Here is a 17,475-nt window from a genome sequence, read left to right on the forward strand (position 1 = left end):
AAATTATTTTCGGAATCGGAGCGGAAGGCAGCAATAGAGCAAAATGTCAACGGCAACCGGAATTCCCAGCCAGTCTCCCATGCCAGTACTTACCGGGCCCTAAGCTGGGTAACAGTCTGCGATCTGACGAGAGCAGGCGCGTTCAGCTCAGGATGGCCGTTAACAGCTTCACGCCATTTATACTGTGCATTTAAGCATCAATAAATCCTTTTCCGAATCGGAGCGGAAGGCGGCAACAGATTAAAATGTCAACTGCACCCGGGATTCCCAGCCAGTCTCCCATGCTGGTACTTACCAGGCCCTAAGCTGGGTAGTAGTCTGCGATCTGACGAGAGCAGGCGCACTCAGCTTAGGATGGCCATTGACAGCTTCACACTTTGTATACTGTGCATTTAAGCATCAATAAATTCTTTTCGGAATCGGAGCGGAAGGCAGCAATAGAGCAAAATGTCAATGGCACCCGGGATTCCCAGCCAGTCTCCCATGCCAGTACTTACCGGGCACTAAGCTGGGTAGCAGTCTGCGATCTGACGAGAGCAGGCGCGTTCAGCTTAGGATGGCCATTGACAGTTTCATGATTTTTATACTGTGCATTTAAGCATCAATAAATCCTTTTCGGAATCGGAACGGAAGGCGACAACAGAGCAAAATGTCAACTGCATCCGGGATTCCCAGCCAGTCTCCGATGCCGGTACTTACTGGGCCCCAAGCTGGGTAGCGGTCTGCGATCTGACGAGAGCAGGCGCGTTCAGCTTAGGATGGCCGTTGACATCTCCACGCCTTGTATATTGTGGATTTAAGCATCAATAAATATTTTTATTAATCGGAGAGGATGGCGGCAACAGAGCAAAATGTCATTGGCACCTTGGATTGCCAGCCAGTCTCCCATGCCGGTAACTGCCGGGCAGCAGTCTGCGATCTGAGGAGAGCAGGCACGTGCAGGCTTAGGATGGCCGTTGACAGCTTCACACCCTGTATATTGTGGATTTAAGCATCAATAAATCCTTTTCTGAATCGGAGCGGAAGTCGGCAACAGATTAAAATGTCAACTGCACCCGGGATTCACAGCCAGTCTCCCATGCTGGTTCTTACCAGGCCCTAAGCTGGGTAGCAGTCTGTGATCTGACGAGAGCAGGCGCGTTCAGCTTAGGATGACCGTTGACAGCTTCACACTTTGTATACTGTGGATTTAAGCATCAATAAATAATTTTCGGAATCGGAGCAGAAACAGAGCAAAATGTCAACTGCACCCGGGATTCCCAGCCAGTCTCCCATGCTGGTACTTACCAGGCCCGAAGCTGGGTAGCAGTCTGCGATCTGACGAGAACAGGCGCATTCAGCTTAGGATGGCCGTAGACGTCTTCACACCCTGTATACTGTGGATTTAAGCATCAATAAATCCTTTTCGGAATCGGAGCGTAAGGCGGCAACAGAGCAAAATGTCAACGACACCTGGGATTCCCAGCCAGTCTCCCATGCTGGTACTTACCGGGCCCTAAGCTGGGTAGCAGTCTGCGATCTGACGAGAGCAGGCGCCTTCAGCTTAGGATGGCTGTTGACATCTTCACGTCTTGTATACTGTGGATTTAAGCATCAATACATTTTTTTTTTAATCGGAGAGGAAGGCGGCAACAGATCAAAATGTCAATAGCACCTTGGATTGCCAGCCAGTCTCCCATGCCCGTACTTGCCGGGCAGCAGTCTGCGATCTGACAAGAACAGGCGCATTCAGCTTAGGATGGCCATTGACAGCTTTGTTATTATTATACTGTGCATTTAAGCATCAATAAATCCTTTTCGGAATCGGAGCGTAAGGCGGCAACAGAGCAAAATGTCAACGACACCTGGGATTCCAGTCTCCCATGCTGGTACTTACCGGGCCCTAAGCTGGGTAGCAGTCTGCGATCTGACGAGAGCAGGCACGTTCAGCTTAGGATGGCCGTTGACAGCTTCTCGCTCTTTATACTGTGCATTTAAGCATCAATAAATCCTTTTCAGAATCGGAAAAGGAATGCGGCAACAGGGCAAAATGTCAACGGAAGCCGGGATTCCCAGCCAGTGTCCCATGCCGGTACTTACCGGGCCCTAAGATCTGTACCAGTCTGCGATCTGACGAGAGCAGGCGCGTTAAGCTTAGGATGGCCGTCGACAGCTTCACACCTTGTATACTGTGGATTTAAGCATCAATAAATTCTTTTCGGAATCGGAGCGGAAGGCAGCAATAGAGCAAAATGTTAACGGCAACCGGGATTCCCAGCCAGTCTCCCATGCCAGTACTTACCGGGCCCTAAGCTGGGTAGCAGTCTGCGATCTGACGAGAGCAGGCGCGTTCAGCTTAGGATGGCCGTTGACAGCTTCACGCACTTTATACTGTGCATTTAAGCATCAATAAATCCTTTTCCGAATCGGAGCGGAAGGCGGCAACAAATTAAAATGTCAACTGCACCCGGGATTCCCAGCCAGTCTCCCATGCTGGTACTTACCAGGCCCTAAGCTGGGTATCAGTCTGCGATCTGACGAGAGCAGGCGCATTCAGCTTAGGATGCCCGTTGACAGCTTCACACTTTGTATACTGTGCATTTAAGCATCAATAAATCCTTTTCGGAATCGGAACGGAAGGCGGCAACAGAGCAAAATGTCAACGGCAGCCGGGATTCCCAGCCAGTGTCCCATGCCGGTACTTACCGGGCCCTAAGATCTGTACCAGTCTGCGATCTGACGAGAGCAGGCGCGTTAAGCTTAGGATGGCCGTTGACAGCTTCACACTTTGTATACTGTGGATTTAAGCATCAATAAATAATTTTCGGAATCGGAGCAGAAACAGAGCAAAATGTCAACTGTACCCGGGATTCCCAGCCAGTCTCCCATGCTGGTACTTACCAGGCCCGAAGCTGGGTAGCAGTCTGCAATCTGACGAGAACAGGCGCATTCAGCTTAGGATGGCCGTAGACATCTTCACACCCTGTATACTGTGGATTTAAGCATCAATAAATCCTTTTCGGAATCGGAGCGTAAGGCGGCAACAGAGCAAAATGTCAACGACACCTGGGAGTCCCAGCCAGTCTCCCATGCTGGTACTTACCGGGCCCTAAGCTGGGTAGCAGTCTGCGATCTGACGAGAGCAGGCACGTTCAGCTTAGGATGGCCGTTGACAGCTTTTCGCCCTTTATACTGTGCATTTAAGCATCAATAAATCCTTTTCGGAATCGGAAACGGAAGGCGGCAACAGAGCAAAATGTCAACGGCAGCCGGGATTCCCAGCCAGTGTCCCATGCCGGTACTTACCGGGCCCTAAGATCTGTACCAGTCTGCGATCTGACAAGAGCAGGCGCGTTAAGCTTAGGATGGCCGTCGACAGCTTCACACCTTGTATACTGTGGATTTAAGCATCAATAAATTATTTTCGGAATCGGAGCGGAAGGCAGCAATAGAGCAAAATGTCGACGGCACCCGGGATTCCCAGCCAGTCTCCCATGCCAGTTCTTACCGGGCCCTAAGCTGGGTAGCAGTCTGCGATCTGACGAGAGGAGGCGCGTTCAGCTTAGGACGGCCATTGACAGCTTCATGCTTTTTATACTGTGCATTTAAGCATCAATAAATCCTTTTCGGAATCGGAACGGAAGGCGGCAACAGAGCAAAATGTCAACTGCACCCGGGATTGCTAGCCAGTCTCCCATGATGGTACTTAATGGGCCCTAAGCTGGATAGCAGTCTGCGATCTGACGAGAGCAGACGCGTTCAGCTTAGGATGGCCGTTGACATCTTCACGCCTTGTATATTGTGGATTTAAGCATCAATAAATATTTTTATTAATCGGAGAGGAAGGCGGCAACAGAGCAAAATGTCAATGGCACCTTGGATTGCCAGCCAGTCTCCCATGCCGGTAACTGCCGGGCAGCAGTCTGCGATCTGAGGAGAGCAGGCACGTTCAGGCTTAGGATGGCCGTTGACAGCTTCACACCCTGTATATTGTGGATTTAAGCATCAATAAATCCTTTTCCGAATCGGAGCGGAAGGCGGCAACAGATTAAAATGTCAACTGCACCCGGGATTCCCAGTCAGTCTCCCATGCTGGTACTTACCAGGCCCGAAGCTGGGTACCTGTCTGCGATCTGACGAGAACAGGCGCATTCAGCTTAGGATGGCCGTAGACATCTTCACACCCTGTATACTGTGGATTTAAGCATCAATAAATCCTTTTCGGAATCGGAGCAAAATGTCAACAACACCTGAGATTCCCAGCCAGTCTCACATGCCGGTACTTACCGGGCCCTAAGCAGGGTAGCAGTCTGCGATCTGACGAGAGCAGGCGCGTTCAGCTTAGGATGGCGGTTGACAGCTTCACACTTTGTATACTGTGCATTTAAGCATCAATAAATCCTTTTCGGAATCGGAACGGAAGGCGGCAACAGAGCAAAATGTCAACGGCAGCCGGGATTCCCAGCCAGTGTCCCATGCCGGTACTTACCGGGCCCTAAGATCTGTACCAGTCTGCGATCTGACGAGAGCAGGAGTGTTCAGCTTAGGATGGCCATTGACAGCTTCATGCTTTTTATACTGTGCATTTAAGAATCAATAAATCCTTTTCGGAATCGGAGAGGAATGCGGCAACAGAGCAAAATGTCAATAGCACCTTGGATTGCCAGCCAGTCTCCCATGCCCGTACTTGCCGGGCAGCAGTCTGCGATCTGACAAGAACAGACACATTCAGCTTAGGATAGCCGTAGACGGCTTCACACCCTGTATACTGTGGATTTAAGCATCAATAAATATTTTTTTTAATTGGAGAGGAAGGCGGCAACAGAGCAAAATGTCAATAGCACCTTGGATTGCCAGCCAGTCTCCCATGCCCGTACTTGCCGGGCAGCAGTCTGAGATCTGACAAGAACAGGCACATTCAGCTTAGGATAGCCGTAGACGGCTTCACACCCTGTATACTGTGGATTTAAGCATCAATAAATCCTTTTCGGAATCGGAGCAAAATGTCTACAGAGCTACAGAGCAAAATGTCAACAACACCTGAGATTCCCAGCCAGTCTCCCATTCTGGTACTTACCGGGCCCTAAGCTGGGTAGCAGTCTGCAATCTGACGAGAGCAGGCGCGTTCAGCTTAGGATGGCCGTTGACAGCTTCACACTTTGTATACTGTGCATTTAAGCATCAATAAATCCTTTTCGGAATCGGAACGGAAGGCGGCAACAGATTAAAATGTCAACTGCACCCGGGATTCCCAGCCAGTCTCCCATGCCAGTACTTACCGGGCCCTAAGCTGGGTAGCAGTCTGCGATCTGACGAGAGCAGGCGCGTTCAGCTTAGGATGGCCATTGACAGTTTCATGATTTTTATACTGTGCATTTAAGCATCAATAAATCCTTTTCGGAATCGGAACGGAAGGCGACAACAGAGCAAAATGTCAACTGCACCCGGGATTCCCAGCCAGTCTCCCATGCCGGTACTTACTGGGCCCTAAGCTGGGTAGCGGTCTGCAATCTGACGAGAGCAGGCGCGTTCAGCTTAGGATGGCCGTTGACATCTTCATGCCTTGTATATTGTGGATTTAAGCATCAATAAATATTTTTATTAATCGGAGAGGAAGGCGGCAACAAAGCAAAATGTCAATGGCACCTTGGATAGCCAGCCAGTCTCCCATGCCGGTAACTGCCGGGCAGCAGTCTGCGATCTGAGAAGAGCAGGCATGTTCAGGCTTAGGATGGCCGTTGACAGCTTCACACCCTGTGTATTGTGGATTTAAGCATCAATAAATCCTTTTCCGAATCGGAGCGGAAGGCAGCAACAGATTAAAATGTCAACTGCACCCGGGATTCCCAGCCAGTCTCCCATGCTGGTACTTACCAGGCCCTAAGCTGGGTAGCAGTCTGCGATCTGACGAGAGCAGGTGCGTTCCGCTTAGGATGGCCGTTGACAGCTTCACACTTTGTATACTGTGCATTTAAGCATCAATAAATCCTTTTCGGAATCGGAGAGGAAGGCGGCAACAGAGCAAAATGTCAATAGCACCTTGGATTGCCAGCCAGTCTCCCATGCCCGTACTTGCCGGGCAGCAGTCTGCGATCTGACAAGAACAGGCACATTCAGCTTAGGATAGCCGTAGACGGCTTCACACCCTATATACTGTGGATTTATGCATCAATAAATCCTTTTCGGAATCGGAGCGGAAGGCGGCTACAGAGCAAAATGTCAACAACACCTGGGATTCCCAGCCAGTCTCCCATGCTGGTACTTACCGGGCCCTAAGCTGGGTAGCAGTCTGCGATCTGACGAGAGCAGGCGCGTTCAGCTTAGGATGGCCGTTGACAGCTTCATGCACTTTATACTGTGCATTTAAGCATCAATAAATCCTTTTCCGAATCGGAGCGGAAGGCGGCAACAGATTAAAATGTCAACTGCACCCGGGATTCCCAGCCAGTCTCCCATGCTGGTACTTACCAGGCCCGAAGCTGGGTAGCAGTCTGCGATCTGGCGAGAACAGGCGCATTCAGCTTAGGATGGCCGTAGACATCTTCACACCCTGTATACTGTGGATTTAAGCATCAATAAATTCTTTTCGGAATCGGAGCGTAAGGCGGCAACAGAGCAAAATGTCAACGACACCTGGGAGTCCCAGCCAGTCTCCCATGCTGGTACTTACCGGGCACGAAGCTGGGTAGCAGTCTGACGAGAGCAGGTGCGTTCAGCTTAGGATGGCCGTTGACAGCTTCATGCACTTTATACTGTGCATTTAAGCATCAATAAATCCTTTTCCGAATCGGAGCGGAAGGCGGCAACAGATTAAAATGTCAACTGCACCCGGGATTCCCAGCCAGTCTCCCATGCTGGTACTTACCAGGCCCTAAGCTTCGTATCAGTCTGCGATCTGCCGAGAGCAGGCGCATTCAGCTTAGGATGGCCGTTGACAGCTTCACACTTTGTATACTGTGCATTTAAGCATCAATAAATCCTTTTCGGAATCGGAACGGAAGGCGGCAACAGAGCAAAATGTCAACGGCAGCCGGGATTCCCAGCCAGTGTCCCATGCCGGTACTTACCGGGCCCTAAGATCTGTACCAGTCTGCGATTTGACGAGAGCAGGCGCGTTAAGCTTAGGATGGCCGTCGACAGCTTCACACCTTGTATACTGTGGATTTAAGCATCAATAAATTATTTTCGGAATCGGAGCGGAAGGCAGCAATAGAGCAAAATGTCAACGGCAACCGGGATTCCCAGCCAGTCTCCAATGCCAGTACTTACCGGGCCCTAAGCTGGGTAGCAGTCTGCGATCTGACGAGAGCAGGCGCGTTCAGCTTAGGATGGCTATTGACAGCTTCATGCTTTTTATACTGTGCATTTAAGCATCAATAAATCCTTTTCGGAATCGGAACGGAAGGCGGCAACAGAGCAAAATGTCAACTGCACCCGGGATTCCCAGCCAGTCTCCCATGATGGTACTTAATGGGCCCTAAGCTGGGTAGCAGTCTGCGATCTGACGAGAGCAGGCGCGTTCAGCTTAGGATGGCCGTTGACATCTTCACGCCTTGTATATTGTGGATTTAAGCATCAATAAATATTTTTATTAATCGGAGAGGAAGGCGGCAACAGAGCAAAATGTCAATGGCACCTTGGATTGCAAGCCAGTATCCCATGCCGGTAACTGCCGGGCAGCAGTCTGCGATCTGAGGAGAGCAGGCACGTTCAGGCTTAGGATGGCTGTTGACAGCTTCACACCCTGTATATTGTGGATTTAAGCATCAATAAATCCTTTTCCGAATCGGAGCGGAAGGCGGCAACAGATTAAAATGTCAACTGCACCCGGGATTCCCAGCCAGTCTCCCATGCTGGTACTTACCAGGTCCTAAGCTGGGTAGCAGTCTGCGATCTAACAAGAGCAGGCGCGTTCAGCTTAGGATGGCCGTAGACATCTTCACAACCTGTATACTGTGAATTTAAGCATCAATAAATCCTTTTCGGAATCGGAGCAAAATGTCTACAGAGCTACAGAGCAAAATGTCAACAACACCTGAGATTCCCAGCCAGTCTCCCATGCTGGTACTTACCGGGCGCTAAGCAGGGTAGCAGTCTGCGATCTGACGAGAGCAGGCGCATTCAGCTTAGGATGGCGGTTGACAGCTTCACACTTTGTATACTGTGCATTTAAGCATCAATAAATCCTTTTTGGAAACGGAACGGAAGGTGGCAACAGAGCAAAATGTCAACGGCAGCCGGGATTCCCAGCCAGTGTCCCATGCCGGTACTTACCGGGCCCTAAGATCTGTACCAGTCTGCGATCTGACGAGAGCAGGCGTGTTCAGCTTAGGATGGCCATTGACAGCTTCATGCTTTTTATACTGTGCATTTAAGCATCAATAAATCCTTTTCGGAATCGGAGAGGAATGCGGCAACAGAGCAAAATGTCAATAGCACCTTGGATTGCCAGCCAGTCTCCCATGCCCGTACTTGCCGGGCAGCAGTCTGCGATCTGACAAGAACAGACACATTCAGCTTAGGATAGCCGTAGACGGCTTAACACCCTGTATACTGTGGATTTAAGCATCAATAAATCCTTTTCGGAATCGGAGCGGAAGGCGGCTAAAGAGCAAAACGTCAATAACACTGGGATTCCCAGCCAGTCTCCCATGCTGGTACTTACCGGGCCCTAAGCTGGGTAGCAGTCTGCGATCTGACGAGAGCAGGCGCGTTCAGCTTAGGATGGCCGTTAACAGCTTCACGCCCTTTATACTGTGCATTTAAGCATCAATAAATCCTTTTCCGAATCGGAGCGGAAGGCGGCAACAGATTAAAATGTCAACTGCACCCGGGTTTCCCAGCCAGTCTCCCATGCTGGTACTTACCAGGCCCTAAGCTTGGTAGCAGTCTGCGATCTGACGAGAGCAGGCGCGTTCAGCTTAGGATGGCCGTTGACAGCTTCACACTTTGTATACTGTGCATTTAAGCATCAATAAATCCTTTTCGGAATCGGAACGGAAGGCGGCAACAGAGCAAAATGTCAACGGCAGCCGGGATTCCCAGCCAGTGTCCCATGCCGGTACTTACCGGGCCCTAAGATCTGTACCAGTCTGCGATCTGATGAGAGCAGGCGCGTTAAGCTTAGGATGGCCGTCGACAGCTTCACACCTTGTATACTGTGGATTTAAGCATCAATAAATTATTTTCGGAATCGGAGCGGAAGGCAGCATTAGAGCAAAATGTCAACGGCAACCGGGATTCCCAGCCAGTCTCCCATGCCAGTACTTACCGGGCCCTAAGCTGGGTAGCAGTTTGCGATCTGACGAGAGCAGGCGCGTTCAGCTTAGGATGGCTATTGACAGCTTCATGCTTTTTATACTGTGCATTTAAGCATCAATAAATCCTTTTCGGAATCGGAACGGAAGGCGGCAACAGAGCAAAATGTCAACTGCACCCGGGATTCCCAGCCAGTCTCCCATGATGGTACTTAATGGGCCCTAAGCTGGGTAGCAGTCTGCGATCTGACGAGAGCAGGCGCGTTCAGCTTAGGATGGCCGTTGACATCTTCACGCCTTGTATATTGTGGATTTAAGCATCAATAAATATTTTTATTAATCGGAGAGGAAGGCGGCAACAGAGCAAAATGTCAATGGCACCTTGGATTGCAAGCCAGTATCCCATGCCGGTAACTGCCGGGCAGCAGTCTGCGATCTGAGGAGAGCAGGCACGTTCAGGCTTAGGATGGCTGTTGACAGCTTCACACCCTGTATATTGTGGATTTAAGCATCAATAAATCCTTTTCCGAATCGGAGCGGAAGGCGGCAACAGATTAAAATGTCAACTGCACCCGGGATTCCCAGCCAGTCTCCCATGCTGGTACTTACCAGGTCCTAAGCTGGGTAGCAGTCTGCGATCTAACAAGAGCAGGCGCGTTCAGCTTAGGATGGCCGTAGACATCTTCACAACCTGTATACTGTGAATTTAAGCATCAATAAATCCTTTTCGGAATCGGAGCAAAATGTCTACAGAGCTACAGAGCAAAATGTCAACAACACCTGAGATTCCCAGCCAGTCTCCCATGCTGGTACTTACCGGGCGCTAAGCAGGGTAGCAGTCTGCGATCTGACGAGAGCAGGCGCATTCAGCTTAGGATGGCGGTTGACAGCTTCACACTTTGTATACTGTGCATTTAAGCATCAATAAATCCTTTTTGGAAACGGAACGGAAGGTGGCAACAGAGCAAAATGTCAACGGCAGCCGGGATTCCCAGCCAGTGTCCCATGCCGGTACTTACCGGGCCCTAAGATCTGTACCAGTCTGCGATCTGACGAGAGCAGGCGTGTTCAGCTTAGGATGGCCATTGACAGCTTCATGCTTTTTATACTGTGCATTTAAGCATCAATAAATCCTTTTCGGAATCGGAGAGGAATGCGGCAACAGAGCAAAATGTCAATAGCACCTTGGATTGCCAGCCAGTCTCCCATGCCCGTACTTGCCGGGCAGCAGTCTGCGATCTGACAAGAACAGACACATTCAGCTTAGGATAGCCGTAGACGGCTTAACACCCTGTATACTGTGGATTTAAGCATCAATAAATCCTTTTCGGAATCGGAGCGGAAGGCGGCTAAAGAGCAAAACGTCAATAACACTGGGATTCCCAGCCAGTCTCCCATGCTGGTACTTACCGGGCCCTAAGCTGGGTAGCAGTCTGCGATCTGACGAGAGCAGGCGCGTTCAGCTTAGGATGGCCGTTAACAGCTTCACGCCCTTTATACTGTGCATTTAAGCATCAATAAATCCTTTTCCGAATCGGAGCGGAAGGCGGCAACAGATTAAAATGTCAACTGCACCCGGGTTTCCCAGCCAGTCTCCCATGCTGGTACTTACCAGGCCCTAAGCTTGGTAGCAGTCTGCGATCTGACGAGAGCAGGCGCGTTCAGCTTAGGATGGCCGTTGACAGCTTCACACTTTGTATACTGTGCATTTAAGCATCAATAAATCCTTTTCGGAATCGGAACGGAAGGCGGCAACAGAGCAAAATGTCAACGGCAGCCGGGATTCCCAGCCAGTGTCCCATGCCGGTACTTACCGGGCCCTAAGATCTGTACCAGTCTGCGATCTGATGAGAGCAGGCGCGTTAAGCTTAGGATGGCCGTCGACAGCTTCACACCTTGTATACTGTGGATTTAAGCATCAATAAATTATTTTCGGAATCGGAGCGGAAGGCAGCATTAGAGCAAAATGTCAACGGCAACCGGGATTCCCAGCCAGTCTCCCATGCCAGTACTTACCGGGCCCTAAGCTGGGTAGCAGTTTGCGATCTGACGAGAGCAGGCGCGTTCAGCTTAGGATGGCCATTGACAGCTTCATGCTTTTTATACTGTGCATTTAAGCATCAATAAATCATTTTCGGAATCGGAGAGGAAGGCGGCAACAGAGCAAAATGTCAACAGCACCTTGGATTGCCAGCCAGTCTCCCATGCCTGTACTTGCCGGGCAGCAGTCTGCGATCTGACAAGAACAGGCACATTCAGCTTAGGATAGCCGTAGACGGCTTCACACCCTGTATACTGTGGATTTAAGCATCAATAAATCCTTTTCGGAATCGAAGCGGAAGTGGCTACAGAGCAAAATGTCAACAACACCTGGGATTCCCAGCCAGTCTCCCATGCTGGTACTTACCGGGCCCTAAGCTGAGTAGCAGTCTGCGATCTGACGCAGGCAGGTTCGTTCAGCTTAGGATGGCCGTTGTCAGCTTCACACTTTGTATACTGTGGATTTAAGCATCAATAAATTATTTTCGGAATCGGAGCAAAAACAGAGCAAAATGTCAACTGCACCCGGGATTCCCAGCCAGTATCCCATGCTGGTAATTACCAGGCCCGAAGCTGGGTAGCAGTCTGTGATCTGACAAGACCAGGCGCATTCAGCTTAGGATGGCCGTAGACAGCTTCACACCCTGTATACTGTGGATTTAAGCATCAATAAATCCTTTTCGGAATCGGAGCGGAAGGCGGCAACAGAGCAAAATGTCAAAGACACCTGGGATTCCCAGCCAGTCTACCATGCTGGTACTTACCGGGCCCTAAGTTGGGTAGCAGTCTGCGATCTGACGAGAGCAGGCGCGTTCAGCTTAGGATGGCCGTTGACAGCTTCTTGCCCTTTATACTGTGCATTTAAGCATCAATAAATCCTTTTCGGAATCGGAACGGAAGGCGGCAACAGAGCAAAATGTCAACGGCAGCCGGGATTCCCAGCCAGTGGCCCATGCCGGTACTTACCGGGCCCTAAGATCTGTACCAGTCTGCGATCTGACGAGAGCAGGCGCGTTAAGCTTAGGATGGCCGTCGACAGCTTCACACCTTGTATACTGTGGATTTAAGCATCAATAAATATTTTTATTAATCGGAGAGGAAGGCGGCAACAGAGCAAAATGTCAACTGCACCCGGGATTCCCAGCCAGTCTCCCATGATGGTACTTAATGGGCCCTAAGCTGGGTAGCAGTCTACGATCTGACGAGAGCAGGCGTGTTCAGTCTCCCATGCTGGTACTTACCAGGCCCTAAGCTGGGTATCAGTCTGCGATCTGACGAGAGCAGGCGCATTCAGCTTAGGATGGCCGTTGCCAGCTTCACACTTTGTATACTGTGCATTTAAGCATCAATAAATCCTCTTCGGAATCGGAACGGAAGGCGGCAACAGAGCAAAATGTCAACGGCAGCCGGGATTCCCAGCCAGTGTCCCATGCCGATACTTACCGGGCCCTAAGATCTGTACCAGTCTGCGATCTGACGAGAGCAGGCGCGTTAAGCTTAGGATGGCCGTCGACAGCTTCACACCTTGTATACTGTGGATTTAAGCATCAATAAATTCTTTTCGGAATTGTAGCGGAAAGCAGCAATAGAGCAAAATGTCAACGGCACCTGGGATTCCCAACCAGTCTCCCATGCCAGTACTTACCGGGCACTAAGCTGGGTAGCAGTCTACGATCTGACGAGAGCAGGCGCGTTCAGCTTAGGATGGCCATTGACAGCTTCATGCTTTTTATACTGTGCATTTAAGCATCAATAAATCCTTTTCGGAATCGGAGAGGAAGGCGGCAACAGAGCAAAATGTCAATAGCACCTTGGATTGCCAGCCAGTCTCCCATGCCCGTACTTGCCGGGCAGCAGTCTGCGATCTGACAAGAACAGGCACATTCAGCTTAGGATAGCCGTAGATGGCTTCACACAATGTATACTGTGGATTTAAGCATCAATAAATCCTTTTCGGAATCGGAACGGAAGGCGGCAACAGAGCAAAATGTCAACGGCAGCCGAGATTCCCAGCCAGTGTCCCATGCCGGTACTTACCGGGCACTAAGATCTGTACCAGTCTGCGATCTGACGAGAGCAGGCGCGTTAAGCTTAGAATGGCCGTCGACAGCTTCACACCTTGTATACTGTGGATTTAAGCATCAATAAATTCTTTTCGGAATCGGAGCAGAAGGCAGCAATAGAACAAAATGTCAACGGCAACCGGGATTCCCAGCCAGTCTCCCATGCCAGTATTTACCGGGCCCTAAGCTGTGTAGCAGTCTGCGATCTGACGAGAGCAGGCGCGTTCAGCTTAGGATGGCCATTGACAGCTTCATGCTTTTTATACTGTGCATTTAAGCATCAATAAATCCTTTTCGGAATCGGAACGGAAGGCGGCAACAGAGCAAAATTTCAACTGCACCCGGGATTCCCAGCCAGTCTCCCATGCCGGTACTTACTGGGCCCTAAGCTGGGTAGCAGTCTGCGATCTGACGAGAGCAGGCGCGTTCAGCTTAGGATGGCCGTCGACATTTTCACGCCTTGTATATTGTGGATTTAAGCATCAACAAATATTTTTATTAATCGGAGAGGAAGGCGGCAACAGAGCAAAATGTCAACTGCATCCGGGATTCCCAGCCAGTCTCCCATGATGGTACTTAATGGGCCCTAAGCTGGGTAGCAGTCTGCGATCTGACGAGAGCAGGCGCGTTCAGCTTAGGATGGCCGTTGACATCTTCACGCCTTGTATATTGTGGATTTAAGCATCAATAAATATTTTTATTAATCGGAGAGGAAGGCGGCAACAGAGCAAAATGTCAATGGCACCTTGGATTGCCAGCCAGTCTCCCATGCCGGTAACTGCCGGGCAGCAGTCTGCGATCTGAGGAGAGCAGGCACGTTCAGGCTTAGGATGGCCGTTGACAGCTTCACACCCTGTATATTGTGGATTTAAGCATCAATAAATCCTTTTCCGAATCGGAGCGGAAGGCGGCAACAGATTAAAATGTCAACTGCACCCGGGATTCCCAGCCAGTCTCCCATGCTGGTACTTACCAGGCCCTAAGCTGGGTATCAGTCTGCGATCTGACGAGAGCAGGCGCATTCAGCTTAGGATGGCTGTTGCCAGCTTCACACTTTGTATACTGTGCATTTAAGCATCAATAAATCCTTTTCGGAATCGGAACGGAAGGCGGCAACAGAGCAAAATGTCAACGGCAGCCGGGATTCCCAGCCAGTGTCCCATGCCGGTACTTACCGGGCCCTAAGATCTGTACCAGTCTGCGATCTGACGAGAGCAGGCGCGTTAAGCTTAGGATGGCTGTCGACAGCTTCACACCTTGTATACTGTGGATTTAAGCATCAATAAATATTTTTATTAATCGGAGAGGAAGGCTGCAACAGAGCAAAATGTCAACTGCACCCGGGATTCCCAGCCAGTCTCCCATGATGGTACTTAATGGGCCCTAAGCTGGGTAGCAGTCTGCGATCTGACGAGAGCAGGCGCGTTCAGCTTAGGATGGCCGTTGACATCTTCACGCCTTGTATATTATGGATTTAAGCATCAATAAATATTTTTATTAATCGGAGGCGGCAATAGAGCAAAATGTCAATGGCACCTTGGATTGCCAGCCAGTCTCCCATGCCGGTAACTGCCGGGCAGCAGTCTGCGATCTGAGGAGAGCAGGCACGTTCAGGCTTAGGATGGCCGTTGACAGCTTCACACCCTGTATATTGTGGATTTAAGCATCAATAAATCCTTTTCCGAATCGGAGCGGAAGGCGGCAACAGATTAAAATGTCAACTGCACCCGGGATTCCCAGCCAGTCTCCCATGCTGGTATTTACCAGGCCCTAAGCTGGGTAGCAGTCTGCGATCTAACAAGAGCAGGCGCGTTCAGCTTAGGATGGCCGTTGACAGCTTCACACTTTGTATACTGTGGATTTAAGCATCAATAAAAAAAATTCGGAATCGGAGCAGAAACAGAGCAAAATGTCAACTGCACCCGGGATTCCCAGTCAGTCTCCCATGCTGGTACTTACCAGGCCCGAAGCTGTGTAGCAGTCTGCGATCTGATGAGAACAGGCGCATTCAGCTTAGGATGGCCGTAGACATCTTCACAACCTGTATACTGTGGATTTAAGCATCAATAAATCCTTTTCGGAATAGGAGCAAAATGTCCACAGAGCTACAGAGCAAAATGTCAACAACACCTGAGATTCCCAGCCAGTCTCCCATGCTGGTACTTACCGGGCCCTAAGCAAGGTAGCAGTCTGCGATCTGACGAGAGCAGGCGCGTTCAGCTTAGGATGGCGGTTGACAGCTTCACGCTTTGTATACTGTGCATTTAAGCATCAATAAATCCTTTTCGGAATCGGAACGGAAGGCGGCAACAGAGCAAAATGTCAACGGCAGCCGGGATTCCCAGCCAGTGTCCCATGCCGGTACTTACCGGGCCCTAATATCTGTACCAGTCTGCGATCTGACGAGAGCAGGCGTGTTCAGCTTAGGATGGCCATTGACAGCTTCATGCTTTTTATACTGTGCATTTAAGCATCAATAAATCCTTTTCGGAATCGGAGAGGAATGCGGCAACAGAGCAAAATGTCAATAGCACCTTGGATTGCCAGCCAGTCTCCCATGCCCGTACTTGCCGGGCAGCAGTCTGCGATCTGACAAGAACAGACACATTCAGCTTAGGATAGCCGTAGACGGCTTAACACCCTGTATACTGTGGATTTAAGCATCAATAAATCCTTTTCGGAATCGGAGCGGAAGGCGGCTAAAGAGCAAAATGTCAACAACACCTGGGATTCCCAGCCAGTCTCCCATGCTGGTACTTACCGAGCCCTAAGCTGGGTAGCAGTCTGCGATCTGACGAGAGCAGGCGCGTTCAGCTTAGGATGGCCGTTGACAGCTTCACGCCCTTTATACTGTGCATTTAGGCATCAATAAATCCTTTTCGGAATTGGAACGGAAGGCGGCAACAGAGCAAAATGTCAACGGCAGCCGGGATTCCCAGCCAGTGTCCCATGCCGGTACTTACCGGGCCCAAAGGTCTGTACCAGTCTGCGATCTGACGAGAGCAGGCGCGTTAAGCTTAGGATGGCCGTAGACAGCTTCACACCTTGTATACTGTGGATTTAAGCATCAATAAATTCTTTTCGGAATCGGAGCGGAAGGCAGCAATAGAGCAAAATGTCAACGGCACTGGGATTCCCAGCCAGTCTCCCATGCCAGTACTTACCGGGCCCTATGTTGGGTAGCAGTCTGCGATCTGACGAGAGCTTAGGATGGCCATTGACAGCTTCATGCTTTTTATACTGTGCATTTAAGCATCAATAAATCCTTTTCGGAATCGGAGAGGAAGGCGGCAACAGAGCAAAATGTCAATAGCACCTTGGATTGCCAGCCAGTCTCCCATGCCCGTACTTGCCGGGCAGCAGTCTGCTATCTGACAAGAACAGGCACATTCAGCTGAGGATAGCCGTAGACGGCTTCACACCCTGTATACTGTGGATTTAAGCATCAATAAATCCTTTTCGGAATCGAAGCGGAAGCGGCTACAGAGCAAAATGTCAATAACACCTGGGATTCCCAGCCAGTCTCCCATGCTGGTACTTACCGGGCCCTAAGCTGGGTAGCAGTCTGCGATCTGACGAGAACAGGCGCGTTCAGCTTAGGATGGCCGTTGACAGCTTTACATTTTGTATACTGTGGATTTAAGCATCAATAAATAATTTTCGGAATCGGAGCAGAAACAGAGCAAAATGTCAACTGCACCCGGGATTCCCAGACAGTCTCCCATGCTGGTACTTACCAGGCCCGAAGCTGGGTAGCAGTCTTCGATCTGACAAGAACAGGCGCATTCAGCTTAGGATGGCCGTAGACATCTTCACACCCTGTATACTGTGGATTTAAGCATCAATAAATCCTTTTCGGAATCGGAGCGGATGGCGGCAACAGAGCAAAATGTCAAAGACACCTGGGATTCCCAGCCAGTCTCCCATGCTGGTACTTACCGGGCCCTAAGCTGGGTAGCAGTCTGCGATCTGATGAGAGCAGGCGCAGTCAGCTTAGGATGGCCGTTGACAGCTTCTTGCCCTTTATACTGTGCATTTAAGCATCAATAAATCCTTTTCGGAATCGGAACCGGAACGGAAGGCGGCAACAGAGCAAAATGTCAACGGCAGCCGGGATTCCCAGCCAGTGTCCCATG

At 50.2% G+C, this 17,475-nt stretch overlaps 5 pseudogenes; all 5 read right to left on the reverse strand.

Moving 5' to 3' along the window:
- Positions 1 to 44: 44 nt before the first annotated feature.
- LOC130332585 (5S ribosomal RNA) lies at positions 45 to 164 on the reverse strand (annotated as a pseudogene).
- Positions 165 to 2,232: 2,068 nt separating this feature from the next.
- LOC130352237 (5S ribosomal RNA) lies at positions 2,233 to 2,352 on the reverse strand (annotated as a pseudogene).
- A 3,844-nt stretch (positions 2,353 to 6,196) lies between these two features.
- Positions 6,197 to 6,316, reverse strand: LOC130319680 (5S ribosomal RNA; annotated as a pseudogene).
- A 7,150-nt stretch (positions 6,317 to 13,466) lies between these two features.
- On the reverse strand, positions 13,467 to 13,586 carry LOC130352579 (5S ribosomal RNA; annotated as a pseudogene).
- Positions 13,587 to 16,051: 2,465 nt separating this feature from the next.
- LOC130347518 (5S ribosomal RNA) lies at positions 16,052 to 16,171 on the reverse strand (annotated as a pseudogene).
- Between the last annotated feature and the right edge of the window lie 1,304 nt (positions 16,172 to 17,475).

The sequence above is a fragment of the Hyla sarda genome, chromosome 1 (assembly GCF_029499605.1).
Source record: "Hyla sarda isolate aHylSar1 chromosome 1, aHylSar1.hap1, whole genome shotgun sequence".
NCBI classification, from domain to species: Eukaryota; Metazoa; Chordata; class Amphibia; order Anura; family Hylidae; genus Hyla; species Hyla sarda.